This window comes from Grammomys surdaster, unplaced genomic scaffold (genome assembly GCF_004785775.1).
Source record: "Grammomys surdaster isolate TR1022 unplaced genomic scaffold, NIH_TR_1.0 125834, whole genome shotgun sequence".
NCBI lineage: Eukaryota > Metazoa > Chordata > Mammalia > Rodentia > Muridae > Grammomys > Grammomys surdaster.
Genome location: NW_021620662.1, coordinates 536,670 through 553,769, shown reverse-complemented (window position 1 = coordinate 553,769; position 17,100 = coordinate 536,670). Strand labels below are relative to the sequence as shown.

General features: G+C 41.8%; 1 protein-coding gene across 2 annotated transcripts in view; it reads left to right on the top strand.

The window, feature by feature from the left end:
• The window catches only part of Sh3d19 (SH3 domain containing 19), a 158,930-nt gene that overhangs the window by 53,023 nt on the left and 88,807 nt on the right, over positions 1 to 17,100 (top strand). For both annotated transcript variants that reach the window (XM_028789506.1, XM_028789504.1), the window contains exon 2: positions 15,284 to 15,323. The gene's annotated coding sequence lies outside the window, so the exon portion shown is untranslated. The remainder of the gene's footprint in view (positions 1 to 15,283; positions 15,324 to 17,100) is intronic.

Sequence of the window (17,100 nt, the reverse complement as noted above, 5' to 3'; positions counted from 1 at the left end):
GCTTTCAACTTCCTGTTGAGGTTGTGAGCTCTTGGCTTCCATTCCTGCCGTCATGCGGGTGTTTGGTTTCTTTTCAGTGGTTACAAGGTTCACCCATGTGTGTTACCCATGTATGCTTCCATTCTCTATTGATAACTGATTGAATGATACTCTGTTATAGGCCATACTATGTTAATCACATTTGTGTGTGTGCTTGTTTGTGTTCACGTGTGTGTAGGTGTGTGTCTGCCCACTAGCACATGTGCATGTGTGTGCTCGTGAGCATGTGTGCCATGGCACATGAGTGAGTGGAGGCCAGAGAACGCATTGCAGTGCATTACAAGGACGAACTCAGGTTACCAGGCAACCACCTTCACCTGCTGAGTCAGCCCTATTACCAATATTTTATCCACTACTAGTTCATTAGTTTAAAACATTTCCAATTTTTTGGCTACTGTTTGTTATATGGCTCTGAGCATTTGTATACAGGATTCTGTGTGGAAATGATTTCCTTTGTCTTGAGTATTGTGAACAAGAATTCCTGGAAATAAGCTGTGTCTGCAAAGACCGATTGGAACATCAGTGATATAGAGAGGTTGGGCTGTTGCAGCCCAGAGTCTAATTAAATTTAACTCAGGCATCTTGTATGCACTTGATAGCTATTCCTTGCAGGCCCACACCACTGTGTTGGGCCTAACATCCTGTCACTAATAGACAAAGCCGGGCTTAAAATCTGTTTGGATGTATTGGTTTAACAAAATCTCAGTTCTATCAACCCAAAGGCTCTCAGATAGCAGCCGAGGGCACTAGCTGAGAGAAGTAGCCGAGGGCACTAGCTGAGGTTTTCCTGCTGTACTGTAACCGCCTACTTGATGCTTCCACCTGTGTTTTTGCTAAGTGCCCTAATTTATGACTTTTCTTTGTTGTTACTGTAAAAACTTCCTGAGACTGCTTCCATGTGTTAGAACATGGAATTTTAGGTAACCTAAGTCTGGGTTGCCAGGCCTTGGTCATTCATATTTGGCTCCAGAATCTCTTATTCCCTTGGAGACATAAGCTCCGTTTTTTTGTGTTGATGCATGTGCCTAGGACTGGCATCTTGGGGTCGTATGGTAATTCTAGTATTTAGATTTTTGAAAACTGCCGACTCTTTTACAAAGCAGATGCACCATTTTTACATCCCCACCTGGAACACTGAAGGGTTCCATTTTTACCACATCCTTGCCAATACTTTTTATTATCCATCTGTTGGCTTGTAGCTGTTCTGGAGGGGATGGAGTCGTAGTATCTCATTGTGTGTTAGCAACATATAAAGAGCGTTTTGGTGCAGTGATGTCTGGCCAGTGGTGATGCTGATGGAAAACTTAAGCATCTTTTTGTTTGTTTGTTTGTTTGTTTTTGCTTTTCGAGACAGAGTTTCTCTATGTAGCCCTGGCTGTCCTGGAACTCACTCTGTAGACCAGGCTGGCCTCGAACTCAGAAATTCACCTGCCTCTGCCTCCCAAGTGCTGGGATTAAAGGCGTGCACCACCACCGCCTGGCAAACTTAAGCATCTTATGTGGAATCTTTTATTAAATACCTTGTGGATGGGATTTAGCTATGATTTTTCTCTTATTTATACAATCTCTATTTCATCTTCTCCTGAATTCCACTTCTCAATTTCCAGAGGCTTTCTTAGGTTTGTCAACTCCACCCCAGACAGATCCCCTTGTAAATATTATAACAGAATCAACAGCTCCAACAGCCAGGTGTGATTCATAACATCTGTAATTCCAGAACTCATGAGGCTGAGGCAGGAAGCACTGTGAATTCAAGGCTAGCCTGCACTACATAGTGAGTTCCAGCCAGCCTGGCCTACACTTTGAGACTCTATCTCAAAAACAAAAATAAACCCAAACACGTGCAGACACCCCCAAACAGATCCAAACAGATCCATAACACCTTTTTTTTTCTCTGCCCACCTTTCTCCTTGGAGGTTATTTCTGAATGGAATTTTGGAACATGGGTGACAGCTCTCCTTTTGGACGTTTTGCCTACTAATGTCTTGGGAATATGTTCTGTTCATAGATTTTTCACCAATTATTTCTTTGGGACTCTTAGTCTCTGTTATCTATTCTGTTGCTCTAGGCTGAGTTAGCATCTCAGAGACAAAAACATAAATGAGCAAATGGTGTGAACATCGTGAACTTATTTTCTATGGATCTTAATTTTTATATTTTCTATCTTTGTGTTATTTAAAATCCCATCACCTTACATTTCCAGGTTAACTTTCAGGTTTTTTTATTCTCTTTTTTAGCCTGTCTACTTAGTCTTATATGTTTACAATCAATCCTTCCAAGAACTACTTCTTTATAAAAGAATATTTATTTTATTTTATGTATTTGTTTGTGTATATATAACCACGTGCATGCAGTAACTGCAGAGGCAGGAGAGGCTTTGGATCCCCTGGGACCCGAGTTACAGATGGTTGTGAGCCACCACATGAATGCTGGGAACTGAACCCAGGTCCTCTGGAAGCTCAGCAAGTGCTAACCACTGAGCTATCTCTTCAATCTTTCAGAAGAACTACTTGTTCTGTCTTCTCGTTCTTCATGGTAGATTTTTCCTGTTTTATGTATAAATAGAAGTATATAGATAAAATAAACTTCGTTAAATCTGAGAATTCATTTAAAACATCTTAAATATCTCATTCCTAAGTCTTTTTTTTTCTCTTTCATTGAGAATCGATTGTACATTTGGCTAGTCTGTTTTATGTATTGATTTCCTTAGCTGCTTGTTTAATGTTGGTTGAGGGAGCATGTTTATGAATGAAAGAATGAATTGACTAATTTAGGATGAAGGTTTGTTTTTGATAGCACTTTCCTCTGATTACAGGGCTGACTGTGCCGATCGGTGTATTAATAAGGCATGCCTGATTCCTGCAGGAATGTAGAGAAGATGCAGGAATTAACAGCAAATGGTTTCCCCACAGAATCCAAGCCTCTTGATGTTATGATGCTCTGTATCCCTACCGTTGTGTACACGCTTGCTCATAAATTCAATGTCAGTAACGATGATAAAGAATCTGATAACACTAGACAGATTGGAGCTCTTCTCATGCAAGTTCACATGCCTGTCATCAGGTGCTCAACTCAAGGGTGTCTGTGTAGTTGGGGAGTTTCTGAGCTTAAGAAAACTCAGAGTCCAGGGGAAGGAATTTGGAACTGTGGATTCAGTCTTTGAGTGATGGACCATCTAATGTGGGATAAGCATGGCTTCTGGTGAGCAGCAGTTTTATTTGTGGACCATGGGTTCATCTGATGAGGGCACCACCAGTTTTCTGATGTAAAGGAGAGAAGCAGGAACTTTGGGGGCCTTCAGATTCAACTCCAAAACTCTCCCCTTTTAGTTCTCAAACATAAGTTCTCTGAGACTTCACTTTCTCATCAGTAAGATGTCAAATATTTTCACCATGGGGCTTTGGTGAAGGCAAAGAACTTTAAGAATGCTCTAGCATAGTAGACACTCACGACAGCTTTCAGGGCTGTTGTGCTGGTAAGCAGTTTACATTTCTTCCAGTGGTGTTGTGTGACCTGGGAGCCACTGAAGTGACTCTTAGGTCTCTCTGCATTCTTCCGTGACAGAAACATTGCCCCTCAACACTGCGTTGCTTCATTGGCATTATGTGTTTCTTGGTTTATACTTCCGAAGTAATACCTCCAAATGCTTTCTTTTCTTTTCTTTTTCTTTTTTTGCAATTTTACGTGGTCTCTACAATTTACATTTCAAAAGGTATATGTGTATACAAATAATATATACATTCAGTAATAATTAAAGATATAAGAGCCCATGTGCATTTTAGGAGTCCAGGAAGAGGGTACAAGTGATGTTTTGGAGACAGGAAATATAAAGAAAAAACAAATTATACCATCAAAAATTAACTACAAAATAACAGTTAAAAATTAAAGCAACAAACAATACTTTGAGGGAAATTGACACTGACCTTCAACAACTCAGGTTCAGAAATAATAATGTGTATGTGTTTGTATGTGTGTCTCTATGTTGTTATGTTAAACCAAATAATCCTTAGTTACTCCTATTTTGATAAAATTTTTTTTAAAGGGCATCAAAGTTTTAGTTCATTTTTGAATAAAACTATTTTTTTCTAGAGCTGGAGGCCGAACCCACAGCCTTGTGCTTGCTAGATGAGCAATCTACCGTTCAGCTAAATTTCTAACTGCTAAAAGATTTATTTATTATTATTATTATTATTCAGGTTGGATGTATTTGCTATTCTTTCTTTTTTATTAATCATTTTATTTGTTTACATTTCAAACAATATCTCCCTTCCTGGTTACCCTTCCACAAGCCTCCCATCCCATTCTCCCTCTCCTCACCTCCCCTTTGCCTCTATGAGGATGCTCCTCCACTCACCCACCCACTCCCACCTCACCCTCTAGCATCTTCATATACTGGGGCATCAAGCTTCTACAGGACCAAGGGCCTCTCCTCCCATTGCTGTCAGACAAGGTCATCCTGTGCTACTTATGTATCTGGAGCCATGGCTCCCTCCATGTGTACTCTTTGGTTGATGGTTTAGTTCCTGGGGGCTCTAGGTGGTCTGGTTAATTGATATTGTTCTTCCTATGGGGTTGTAATCCCCTTCAACTCCTTCAGTCCTTCCCCTAGCTCTTCCACTGGGATCTTTCTTTTCTAATCAGAATTATGTGTAGCTTTTGGATGATGATACACACTCTGTGAATCAGTCGTAGCCACCTGCTCCCACAAAAGAGGAGACACAAATGGGCAACACAGGCCTTTTATCTCACCTTTTATCTCATTTACAAAGATATGGAGGACTTGGGCCAGTGTATCCTATTATGTTGCACTGAGACTGTGCAAGGTACCAGGGATTACAGTCTTTGTCATCTCTAAGCAGTTTACACTGGTGGAAGCAATGAGGTGTCAAAGTGTGTTAGTGCTGATAGGTGCTAAGGGCTGGATGGATGAGGGAGAAGGCAGATGTTATCTCTGCTCCTGGGAGAAGATCAAACAAGGATTCACAGCAAAGGAATGTGATAGATGTCTCTTAGGCATCTCTTCTTACCTTAGGTGTCTACACAGGGAAGAGCAGCATGAGCCAGCGGAGAATTCTGCCTCTGCTTCTGTGTTCTTCTGAAGGTAGTTCTTTGGATGGAAGTTAATGGAGAGGAAGGAGATGAGTGTGCTTGAGTTTGCGGGAGGCAGTGTGTGTACAGAAAGTAATTCCCTATCCCTAGGTCAGATACATTAGCAAGAATCATACATGGCTTTACCTTTTCTTGAATAAAAATATTTTTTAAAAGTCACTTTAGATTAGAGATCAAGACTGCCCCACTGTGGATAAACATGTCAGCTTGAAAATGCAGGTCACAAGAATTCTCATCCCAGTGGGAAAGGTTTATTTACCAATTGTTCTTTCACTGGAGTTCCTGGGCCTGGCCTGGTGCCCTCCCTTCTCCACAAGGCCCTGGTGCCTTCAGCTACTCCATAAGGCCCTGGTGCCTTCAGCTACTCCATAAGGCCCTGGTGCTTTCAGCTACTCCACAAGTGCAAGCATCTCTTAGCTACACTCTTTCCTAATGTTCATTTACCTTTCAGAGTCATCCATACAGGAGAAAAGCGCTGTGTTGCAAGATCATTTAATACTCAGAACTAACAGACTGGGAGATAGGAAAATGGAGGTTTTGTCTTTAGCAGAATGTAAAGACTTTGTCTTGTTTTGTTGTTGTTGTTATTGTTGTTGTTGTTGATGTTGTTTTAACCCTAACAGCTGAAAGGGCAGCATGTGGCTAGTGGTGTTGTCTAACCGTGTTGCACCTGAAATAACAATCTTAATTTTTGTTTCCCGAATTCTCATGAACAAAATCTGTACTGTTCTGAAATATAATGGGAGGTTCTAGTAAAGAGATAAAATTCTTATATTTCATCTATTTCATTCATTCCTTTCTCTGTGTCACTCATTCAGTCTACTCAGGAAAGTGGTTTGAAACTCTTGAGGCTTAAAAAAATAATTTTAGTCTAGGTTTGGTAGCTCATGCCTTTAATCCCAGCACCTGGGAGACAGAGTCAGGCAGATCTCTGTGAAGTTGAGGGCAGCCTGGTCTACATAGTTCTAGGGCAGCCAGGGCTACATAATGAGACCCTGTCTCAAATTAGCAAATTAATAATACTAATAATTTTTTGAGCCCAAAGTAGGTTATGTCACAATGAAATACATTTGGAGAGTACAATTATGTGTTCATAAGGACCAGGGATGGCGCTGCATACCTCTAATACTAGCACTTTATGGTCTGAAGCAGGAGGATCGTATTTCCAGGCCACCCTGTGTTACATAATAAAGCTTATCTCAAAGTACTAACAGAATATCTTCACACGCACATGCACACGCACACACACGCACATATGCGCAGAATAGATAAATGCAACAAAGAGGTGTTGTAAGACTTCCAAAAGAAAGTAATCAGTGAGACAAGAGAATCACTGGGAAGCTTGAGGTGAGAGCAGCAGAGAGGACTGAAGGAGGACGCCTGTCCCTGGGCCAGCCTCCATTTCTGCTTCTTCCCTGCATAGCACTGATGAAATGTCCATCTTCCTAAGGTCCCTGCCAGACTCACTGTGGGTGAAAAGGGACATGTGAGGGGACTCGGAGTGTCAGAAATGACCAGCTTAAAAAAGCTCTGATCACAAATAGCCTGATTTAATGGCCAGGTGAATTCAGCAATCAAAGTGAGCCACTTGAAACATTTTAAAGAATTATTAAAAGGAGGCAGCCTGCCACCAGATAGCCAGTGCCTTTTCCAGTTCCTATGTGCTGCCGTTTTGTCTCCTGTATTTGGTTTGTTTTCTTCTGAGGGCTGCTTTGAGGCAGAAGGATAGACGTTTTAGAACGGAGGTGATTTTTAAAATCATTATTATGTTCACGAGGAGTAAAAGATTCATGGACATTCTTAGATGTATTTCAGCAATGTCAGACTTATCTCTGAGATGAGTGCTGTATTAAGGATGCTGGACAGAAGAGGAAAGGGAGGGCAGTGGCTGGTCCCATTATTGCGGGCATTTGCAGAGGCTGACCGTGTAGAGGACCCAAGACTGTCCTTGCTTTTATCAAACACTACACTTGGGATAAATGGAACAGACTTGTGTGAAAACAGTAAAGAGCAGTGCATGCGGGCTGAAGAGATGGCTCAGCGGTTAAGAGCACTGAGTGCTCTTCCAGAGGTCCTGAGTTCAATTCCCAGCATCCACATGGTGGCTTACAACCATCTGTAATGGGATCCGATGCCCTCTTCTGGTGTGTCTGAAGACAGCGACAGTGTACTCATATAAATGAAATAAATACATCTTTTTTTAAAAAATGGAGCAATGCATGCATGCTGTTGCGAGCTAAGTATCGAGTGAGTGAGATGGAGCAGCATGGCATCCAGATAAGGTGGTTTAGGCAAGATAATGCTCTTCCCCTTCCCCACAGAGACCCATATCCTAATGCCTGGAACCGGCGACTGTCTCATTCTATAGCAAAAGGGGATCAATGTTGCTGATCAGTTGGTCATCTTATAAAGAAATTATACTGAATGATCATCTCTGACCTATGATAGCCATGACTGGTGTTTAAAGATAGATATGAGAGAAAGCCAGAGTCAGAAAGAGATTTTAAAATGCTGCTCTGTTGGGCTGGGGTGATGGCTGAGTCAGTAAAGCGCTTTCTATGCAAGCATGAGGATCTGATGGGAAGCCCAACACAAAGGTGTGTGTCATCCACAGTACCAGTGCTTGGGAAGTGGAGACAGGCAGATCGATGGAGTTAATTGGTATAGGGGACCAGAGAGATGGCTCAATGGGTAAAGGTTCTTGCCACCAAGTCTGATGATCCGAGTTTAATTCTCAGGATGCACAGTGTAGGAGAGAACTGATTTCTGCAAGTTGTCCTCTGACCTCCACATCCACACTGTGGCACGTATGTGTACCCCTGACACAATAAGTGATGTGTTTATAAAAAGATAAAGCTATGGGGGATATGTTTTGATCATGTGTGGTGAGGTGTGAGGGAAGAGGGGTGCCTCTGTGGTCCCATGCAGAGGCATCCCTTCCTCCTGAGGGACAAGCCACACAAAGGTATAATATAGAACAGAGTTTATTCAGGGCATGGGGAGGGGAGTTAAGAAGGTAGTAGAGGCAGAGAAAGGCAGAGAGAGAGAGAGAGAGAGAGAGAGAGAGAGAGAGAGAACAGAAAAGAAGAGTAGAGAAGTAGAGGCCAGCCATGAGCACATGGAGGGGGAGGAGAAGAATGGGAGAGAGGGGGCAGTGGGGAGAGAGCAGAGTAAGGGCTGGAAGGCAAGAGCAAGAGAGAGAGGAGGGGGCAACAGCCCCTTTTATAGTGAGTCAGGCATACCTGGCTGTTGCCAGGTAACTGTAGGACGGAGCATAGACAAAATGTTAACAATAAGTAAGTAAAATATAATAATTATAAAAAGTAGCCTCAATGCACATGTGTACACACGCACACGTGCACGCGCGCGCACGCCATGCACTCATGCATGGCATGTTCCCTAACGAAACTTTGTGACGTATTCTCTCACTTTTCACAGCTAAGAAAACTGGCTAAGCATAAATGACTAGCGCAATCACTACACTAGTGACTACAGCTAGTTCACTGCCACCGTCTGACATGATGGCGGCTGAGGCTTACAGCAGTAGCACAGGCAGAGTGTGCAAAGCGTCACTGTGTTATCTGTCTTCTTGGGGTGTATGGCATGTTATGATTTGTAGTTTTTCTAAGACCTAGATTTATCTGGCAAGCAAATATGGCAGGATAGAAGAAGAGGCCAGAACCAGAAAACCGGTTGGGACACGGCACCCTGACAAAAGCTGATAAGAGCCTGGGAGAGGGCCATCGACACACTGGGTGTAGCCGGAGCAAACACATTACACTGACAGTGTGCTGCTGTGTAATCATGAATCCTGTTTTTGAAAGCTAAGCTCCTCTCTGTATTCATTCCCCCTCCCTGTGATTAAGGTGCTACAATTCAGTGAGTTTGGAGTTTCTAATTAGGATTAGAAAGGGGCAGCAATCCTGTAAACTGTGTGCCTCAAATTGTCCTGCTGTAGTGATGCAGAGGTTCTCGTTCATCTCCTAGCAGTTCAACAAGGTCAACAAGAACTAGATCTTCGCTGGGCTTTGCCATGGGGAGCAGGGCTCGGTGGTAGAGCAGTTTCTTGCTTAGTATGAGCAAGGCCTTAGGTTTGATCCCTAGCACTGCAAGAAAAGAAACAAGTTTTTGGGAAACTTACATTTAATAGAGCAGTATCCCAGTCACTGTAGGAACCCCAGCAGTGAAGAAAAGTCACTTTAGGGACACACCGGAGCAAAGCCGACCTAATGAGTGGCCGAGGCAGCCGTCTCTAAGAGTTCATGTCCTCACACGGACAGAGAACAGTCAATAGCTCCTTAAGAACTAGGTATATGTACATGCATTTCTTTTTATTACATTTGTTTGGGGGTGGGTGTGTGCATGCACACGTGCGTGTACATGTGGAAGTCAGGGAACAACTTGTGAGACCCATGTGCTCCCAGAGGTGGAACTCGGGTTGTCAGTCTTGATCTGCTGAACCAAAATGCCCTGATATGTCTTCTATTTGTTTGAAGCTTTAGGAAAGCCTGTGAAACTGTATTACACGTATCTCTGTAGAATCGGTTTGCGATCTTTAAAAGAGTCATCAAGGGCTATTGAGTCCTTTGTTCCATCATGTAATGGATGGGTTTGTTGTTTTATTTAAGCTGCTTATCATAAATAAAAAGCAATAGTATTGTTGGGCAAGTGTCACCTTGGGCCGCTAATGATGGGGATATAATGTGTATGAAAGATAAGTCATCAGGCAGTGTCTCGGTCATGTGCACATCACAGAGACTTACACAGAGCCTGGAGGTGTAGAGCAGTTACTAAGTGAAACCCCTTGTAGACAAGAAATGCAGTACATGCAAGACAAATGAGGCGGCTATGTGCTGTTTTATAGTAAATTTGTGTTAGACAGAGAAGAATATGATCTAAAATAACGATTAAAAGTATAGGATAAGCCGGGCAGTGGTGGCGCATGCCTTTAATCCCAGGACTTGGGAGGCAGAGGCAGGCGGATTTCTGAGTTCGAGGCCAGCCTGGTCTACAGAGTGAGTTCCAGGACAGCCAGGGCTACACAGAGAAACCCTGTCTTGAAAAAAACAAAAACAAAAAACAAAAACAAAGAAAAGTATAGGATAATACCCAAACCAGCAGTGTAGTCATTACTATGTACCCTGCTTAATTGCATGTGCTACATGCTCATGAGTGCCATACAGTGAGTGTTTATAGCAGCATCCTGCAAACATGCGTGTGAGGTGTTGGACTGTGACGTGTGTAAGCAGTAGGAACTCTTAGCTCCAGGAGATCATTGGGGACCACTACCATATGGTCTGTTTGAACCTTACATAGCACACGGCTAATCCTTTTTCAGCTACATGTGCTCTTGCATTATTAGTGTTGAATGATTTGTGTGTCAGGGGATTGGTCCATGTTTTTGAAATAATAGAATAAACGAATATGGAGTCGAGTGCATGCCTGTTTCCCTTACCTACTGGGAAGGCTGAGGCATTACGTGAGAACAGAGCAGGCAACATAGTAAGACTGACCCCCCCCCCCACACACACACACACACTGGGCATGGTGATGAACTTGGGAGCCAGAGGTAGGCAGATCTCTAAGTTCATGACTAGTCTGGTCTATACAGAGAATTCAAACTATCCAAAGCTATGTGATGAGACTCTGTCTCAAAATAAGCACACACACACACACACACACACACACACACACACACACACACGTTTTAGGGCTAGTGAGATAGCTTAGTGGGTAAGCTTGATAACTTGGATTCAGTCTCCAGCTCCCAATATAGAAAAAGAAAACAGACTTCTGAACATTGTCCTCTGACTTTCATACGTGTATCGTGGCATATGTGTGCCCATACATGTGTGAACACACATATCCACATACAGACACACACCATCACACCATACACATAAATGCGTATACATACTAAACCCATATACCACTTACACTACACAAACATACACACCATAGACATCATAGACACATGCACACATACACACTACACATACATACCACATATACAACACACACACACAGCAATTTAAAACCAATAAATACAATTTAAAACCAAACATATACGAACACTCAAGCCAGAACTCGATGGTAGTGCTTAGTAGTATGACATAGACTCTTTTAAAGATTTTTCTTGTTATAGATGTTTTGAAACTCTAGTGGGAGTTGTAGGGCAGATTCCCTTCGCACTGCTTCCTACTCTGCTGTGGGTTTATCCTGTGTTCATTCTGGAGGTCGAGTCTTCCCCTAATTTCAAAGAACAATATAAGACCCATCACTTCTGACTGCAGTTACTAAAACAAGCTCCTCTGTACTCAATGAGGCTTGATTTTTCTCTTATGTAAGCAAAGCCAAATCATCAAAGCCTGACTCTGCAAGATCTACATTGTCCATCCCTCTTAAGTTTTAACCAAAGCAAAAGATGACATTTGCATTTGTGTCATCTACATTTCAAAGTGCTTGTCATTTTAGATTCGGAGTCATGAGTGGGATCTGTTCGGTCATTTCCCCTAAAGCCGCCCTGGTCAGAGTGGACACAAGTGGTGTACTGTCTGAACACATGAACATTGGATCATATGTGGTGGTTTGGATGAGAATGACCCCCATGGGCACATATGTTTGAATAGGTCCCTAGTGGATGGAGCTCTTCCAGAAGGATTAGATGTGGTGTGTTAGGAGGTGCCGTACTGGGGTTGAGCTTTGGGGTTTCAAAAGCGCACACCATTTCCAGTTAGCTCTCTCTGCTTCCTGCTTGTGGATCAGGATGTAATCTTTCAGCTCCTGCTCCAGCTCCATGCCTGCCTGCCTGCTACCATGCTCCTGGCCATGATGGTCATGGACTCACCCTCTGAAACTGTAAGCCCCAAATAAAGTCTTGCTTCTGTAAGTTGCTGTGATGGTTTGTATATGCTTGGCCCAGGGAGTGGCCTTGTTGGAATAGGTGTGCCCTTGTTGGAGTAGGAGTGTCACTGTGGGCACTGGGCTTTAAGACCCTTGTCCTAGCTGCCGGAAGCCAGTCTTCAGAACAAGAAGTAGAACTCTTAGCTCCTCCAGCCCCATGTCTGCCTGAATGCTGCCATGTTCCTGCCTTGATGATAATGAACTGAACCTCTGGACCTGTAAGCCAGCCCCAATTAAATGTTGTCCTTTATAAGAGTTGCCTTGGTCATGGTGTCTGTTCACAGCAGTAAAACCCTAACTAAGACAGTTGCCTTGGGCATTGTTATCTTATCACAGCAGTTAGAAAGTAACTAAAACATGTGCGATCCATGTCTTAGAACGAGATAACTGTCTTGAAAGGGAAATGTGTTATTTTTAGCAATTCTTCAGTGTTATTCATATCATATACATGAGTCCAGAAACCTGTTTTCTACCCATACATTCTTTTCTAATTATGGAGAACATATTAGAAAGTATTTGGTTTGAAATAAGTAAAATTTGTGTTCGTTAAGCACTGTGTAGGCCAAGATAACATTTTCCTGTTAGATCTCAGTCTGTTCATATTCTGCTTAAGGTTTTATCCAACTTATTTTTTATCGTTGGCAAGAAACTGGAACCTGAATCTGCTCTTGTGATTTGTTTTGTTCAGTCTTGGCTCTTGGACTGAAGTAATCACAATATAGTTTTTGACAGTTGCACAATATTCTTCCCTATTGTGAAAACTGCTTTGCTTAAAATAGAAGTGCGTAAACCATAACACTGTTGAAAAAGTACAAACATAAGACTCAGATAGACACTACACACATGCACATTCATGGGTGTTTGCACATACATGTTCCACATTTATATGCATTCCAGCTAAAAGATGACCTGATCACCAAGTGTGAACTGTGTTTATCTGTGTTCTTTGGGGAAAAGATCAAGGTGGAGATGTGTGTTTCAATTTGTTACTATTGTTGAAAGTTGAATGTCTGGGGCTATTGTAAACAATGGGTAATTTATCTTATTCTCAAGTCATCACTGTGCGGGTTCGTAGGAGTAACACGTTATAAACACTGTGTATATATTGACATAGGAATCTGATCTGTAACACAAAGTGAACTTGTGGGAAATGTTTAAATGTTTTCCAACAGTTGATCAGATCATTTTCTTGGATTTTATTTACCAACCTGATACTCTGAGAAGGAAGTCATTGTGTTTTCTTAGAGCTGAAAGTATTGAAATGACTGGGATTTCCTGCTTGAACTCAGAGTGGAGGAGAGTTGGGGATAACCGTTTCCTGAGTGGCTATATTCCAGATGTGCAGACTAGTCATAGCACATCTGCCAATCAGAATGGGCCCTGGAGGGAAGCCCTTGGATGCTGAGGCTTGTTTACAAGCTCTTGACTCTGTTTCTCCCTCCTCCTGTGTGTTGTCTGCCTTGAAAGATTAGTGAAGGATCCTGTTGGCACATGCCTAGATAAGTAAACTGCGGGAAATCAGGGCAGTGACCTCCCGAGCAGAGTTTTAGCTCCTGGCTAGCCACAGGTAAGAGCTGCTGCTTTTTATGGGAATGACTAACTTCTATCTAGTTTCTGCTTTGCTTTTGTTAACACAACAAGCAAGCTAAAAGCCAGAAGAATGATTTGTTTTTTCTTAAGATTTAAAATATACCAAGTATTACTATGATTTTAAAACCCGACAGTGGAAAGTCTGCTGTTTTTGCTTAAGGGAGGAGTGGAATGAGTAAATTAATATTTTTTAAAGGTACAGTAACACTCAGTGTGTAGAAATTAGAACCAGAAACATTACCAATGTACATTTAGAGGGCAGAGCATCTAAACAAACATGTTTTATCATTAATCTACTTCCTACTCATTCTGAAAACTGGGTCTTACTATATACTGGTTCTTTGGCTTAAAAAGGCATTTCTTGGGTGGGTGAGATGGCTCAGCAGGTAAAAGTGCTACAGTGGAAGAGTTCTTATCATGCAAGGCTGCTAACCTGACTGTCTAGTCCTGGAAGCCACAGCAAAAGTAGAGACCTAATGCCTGTGAAAGTTGTGTGTGTGTGCACACATACACTAAACAAGTGAATAAATAAACACTTCTTTTTTTTTATTATAAACCCGTGCAGAAGATGGAGCATCATGCACCTCCGTGCGCCTTACTCCTTCCCTCCCTTTCCTCTTAGAGTACAATGCTCTCTGTCCTGCTCTACCATCAGTAAAATTGGATGAGGGTGTTATTATCTAATCTTTGCTTAGTCTGTAAATCATTCTACGAAGATAACATTGATTGAGATGGTGTTATAGGAGAGGGAATTTGATAGTGTTCCCATTGGTCTCTTTTAAAGTTGGGTGGGACGGCACTGTTTGCTTTTTTCTGTGTTGATTTTTGCAAACACTGAGGCTTTAAAGTGTGTACAAGGGAGCAATTGTTATCTGGACTCAAATGAGCAAGTTGGATGTTTTGTGTCTCTTGTGCATGGGATGGTTTTCAGATAGATACATAGTATTTTGTAACAGTCTAGAAAATTACATTTGAGCAATTAGGCCCCTGAACTTTTATACACAGCTGGTTTTCTCACCCTGGGCACAGTTGACATCTTAGGGTGTTGCACTGTGCACTTTTGGACAATTAACAGCGTCTCCGGTTTCTTGTTCTTAAAGTTTCTTCACTCAGCATTGTGATCACTGGAATGTTTATGTGTACCGCATTATAGCTAACTATCCACACGGAACATTCTTGAATGTTCTGGATGGGAGGGAGTTAAGGCTCTACTGGTCTTGGTGTGTTTGCAGATGTTGCCAGCTGCTCATGTTGCTCCCTCCCTTTCTGTTAGAAGCTCCTGCCAACCATGATTCATGGAATAATTTTTCAGAGCTGAGTAATCTCTGGCTTTTCAGTTTCCTTACTTTCTTTAGCTGTCTTTTTAGCTTTAGCAAAGCCTTTAACACAGCAAAGCTCTTCTAAAATGAATAACATTTTCTGAGTAGATTTTACCAACCGATCAAAAAAGTTTTATGTGTTCTATGTCACATACTTTCGACGCCCATGTCAGGCAGATCCTCTCAGCTTCAGTGAAGAGTGTTGCACAGGAGAAAACAGAGCTGGCCGGCACTGTCATCTGTGAGGCCTGGTGGTGTGGCAGCTGGAATCTACAGCTCCTTTAAAGCCTGTGCTGACGTGTGACTGTCTCCTTTCTTTTCAGATCGCAACGAGCGACATAAGCCAGAGCATCGTTCTTCAAGGTATGAATTTATAGTATTTAATGGTTCTTTTTAAAGTTCTTTGTTTGAAAAACCATTTGGAAGCAATGAAACTGTCCTTTTTAGGGTTACTGTTATGTTGAACTCGATTATGGCTTCACAGGACAGAAGTCATTTGTTCTCTGAACAAAACCCTCTGAAGACACTGAGTACATGGACAGTATTTTATACTGAGGATTCCTGTCAGGAACAGATCCAGCTTCATAAAGCATTCTCATTTTTTACATTTTATAACTTAATTTTCTCTCCTCCTTCTAACCAGTATTTTAGAACACACATTGTTGTTTTCCTGATGACAGAATTGACACAAACTCTATAGAAACACAGAAGATAGTTTTAAACTTCACTGTTGTGTATGTGTTAACAGATGTGTACATGCGGTGTGGGAGTCCATCCACAGCACACGTGGGTTAGAGGGAATTCTGTGAAGTCAGCTCTCCCCCTCCCACCTTATGTGGATCCCAGGGATCGAATTCAGGATGTCAGGATTGTATGACAAATGCCTTTAGCTACTGAACCATTCTGTCCCAGAACGCACACACACACACACACACACACACGCACACACACACGCACGGCTGGCTTCGAACTCACAGAGATCTGCTTGTTTCTGCCTCCCTAGTGCTGGGATTAAAGGTGTACATCACTACACCCAACTTAATTTGTTATTTTTTTCTTAAGATTTATTTATTTTATACATGTGAATACATTGTCACTGTCTTTAGACACACCAAAAGAGGGCACCAGATCCCATTACAGATGGTTGTGAGCCACCATGTGGTTGCTGGGAATTCAACTCAGGACCTCTGGGAGAGCAATCAATGCTATTAACTGCTGAGCCATCTCTCCAGCCCCAACTTAATTTTTATAACTACAAAGCATTAAAAAACAAATAAACAAAAGCCAACTTTCACCAGTACCAAAGAATAGTTCTAAAAAAATTTAAAACTTGAGGAGGTAGAAGCTAACTTTGTCTCTCTCTCTCTTAAGTGAGACTCGCAGGCTGTTCTAGATATTTTTTATCAAATTTTAGAAAACTGTAATTTTTTTTCATTACTTTCCCATTTTATACATCACTGATGTTTTTTTGGAATTTATTTTATGGAGATTGATGAAGTAGTGATGGTGCATTTATTAGGTTTACTGGTAAACTATACCCTAATGCTTTTTTAAGGAGTCAAATCCTAACTTGTATTGAACTCAGTCTATCAAAGTATAAAATCTTTGAAAGCTTCCCTAATTATAGTAGACATACATTTTTGAACAGTTTTCAACCAAATCAGTGAGAGTCTATTTGAAGGGAAAACATACATAGCTGAGTGTCTATAATATTGGCCTTTCTTCCAGTAAAATATATACATAATAAATCACTCTTTATGTATGCCTGGTTCTGTGTCTTGACAGACATATATTATGTATGTGTATTGTGCATGTGTGTGTGTGTGCATGTATATGAGTGTGCATATGTGTGGCTGTGCATGTATGTGGGTGTATGTGAATACAAGTGTATGTGGGCTGTGCATTGTGTGGATGTGCATGTAGTGGGTGTGTGTATGGTAGGTGTGCATGTGGTTGGGTATACATGTATGTATATGCATATGGTGGCTGTGCATGTGGCTGGGTGTATATATGATGGGTGTGCATGTGGTTGTGCATGTGGGTGGCATGTGGTCAGTGTACATGTGTGCATATGCATATGGTGGGTGTGCATGTGTGTGGATATGCATGTGGTGGGTGTGCATGTGATGGGTGTGTATAT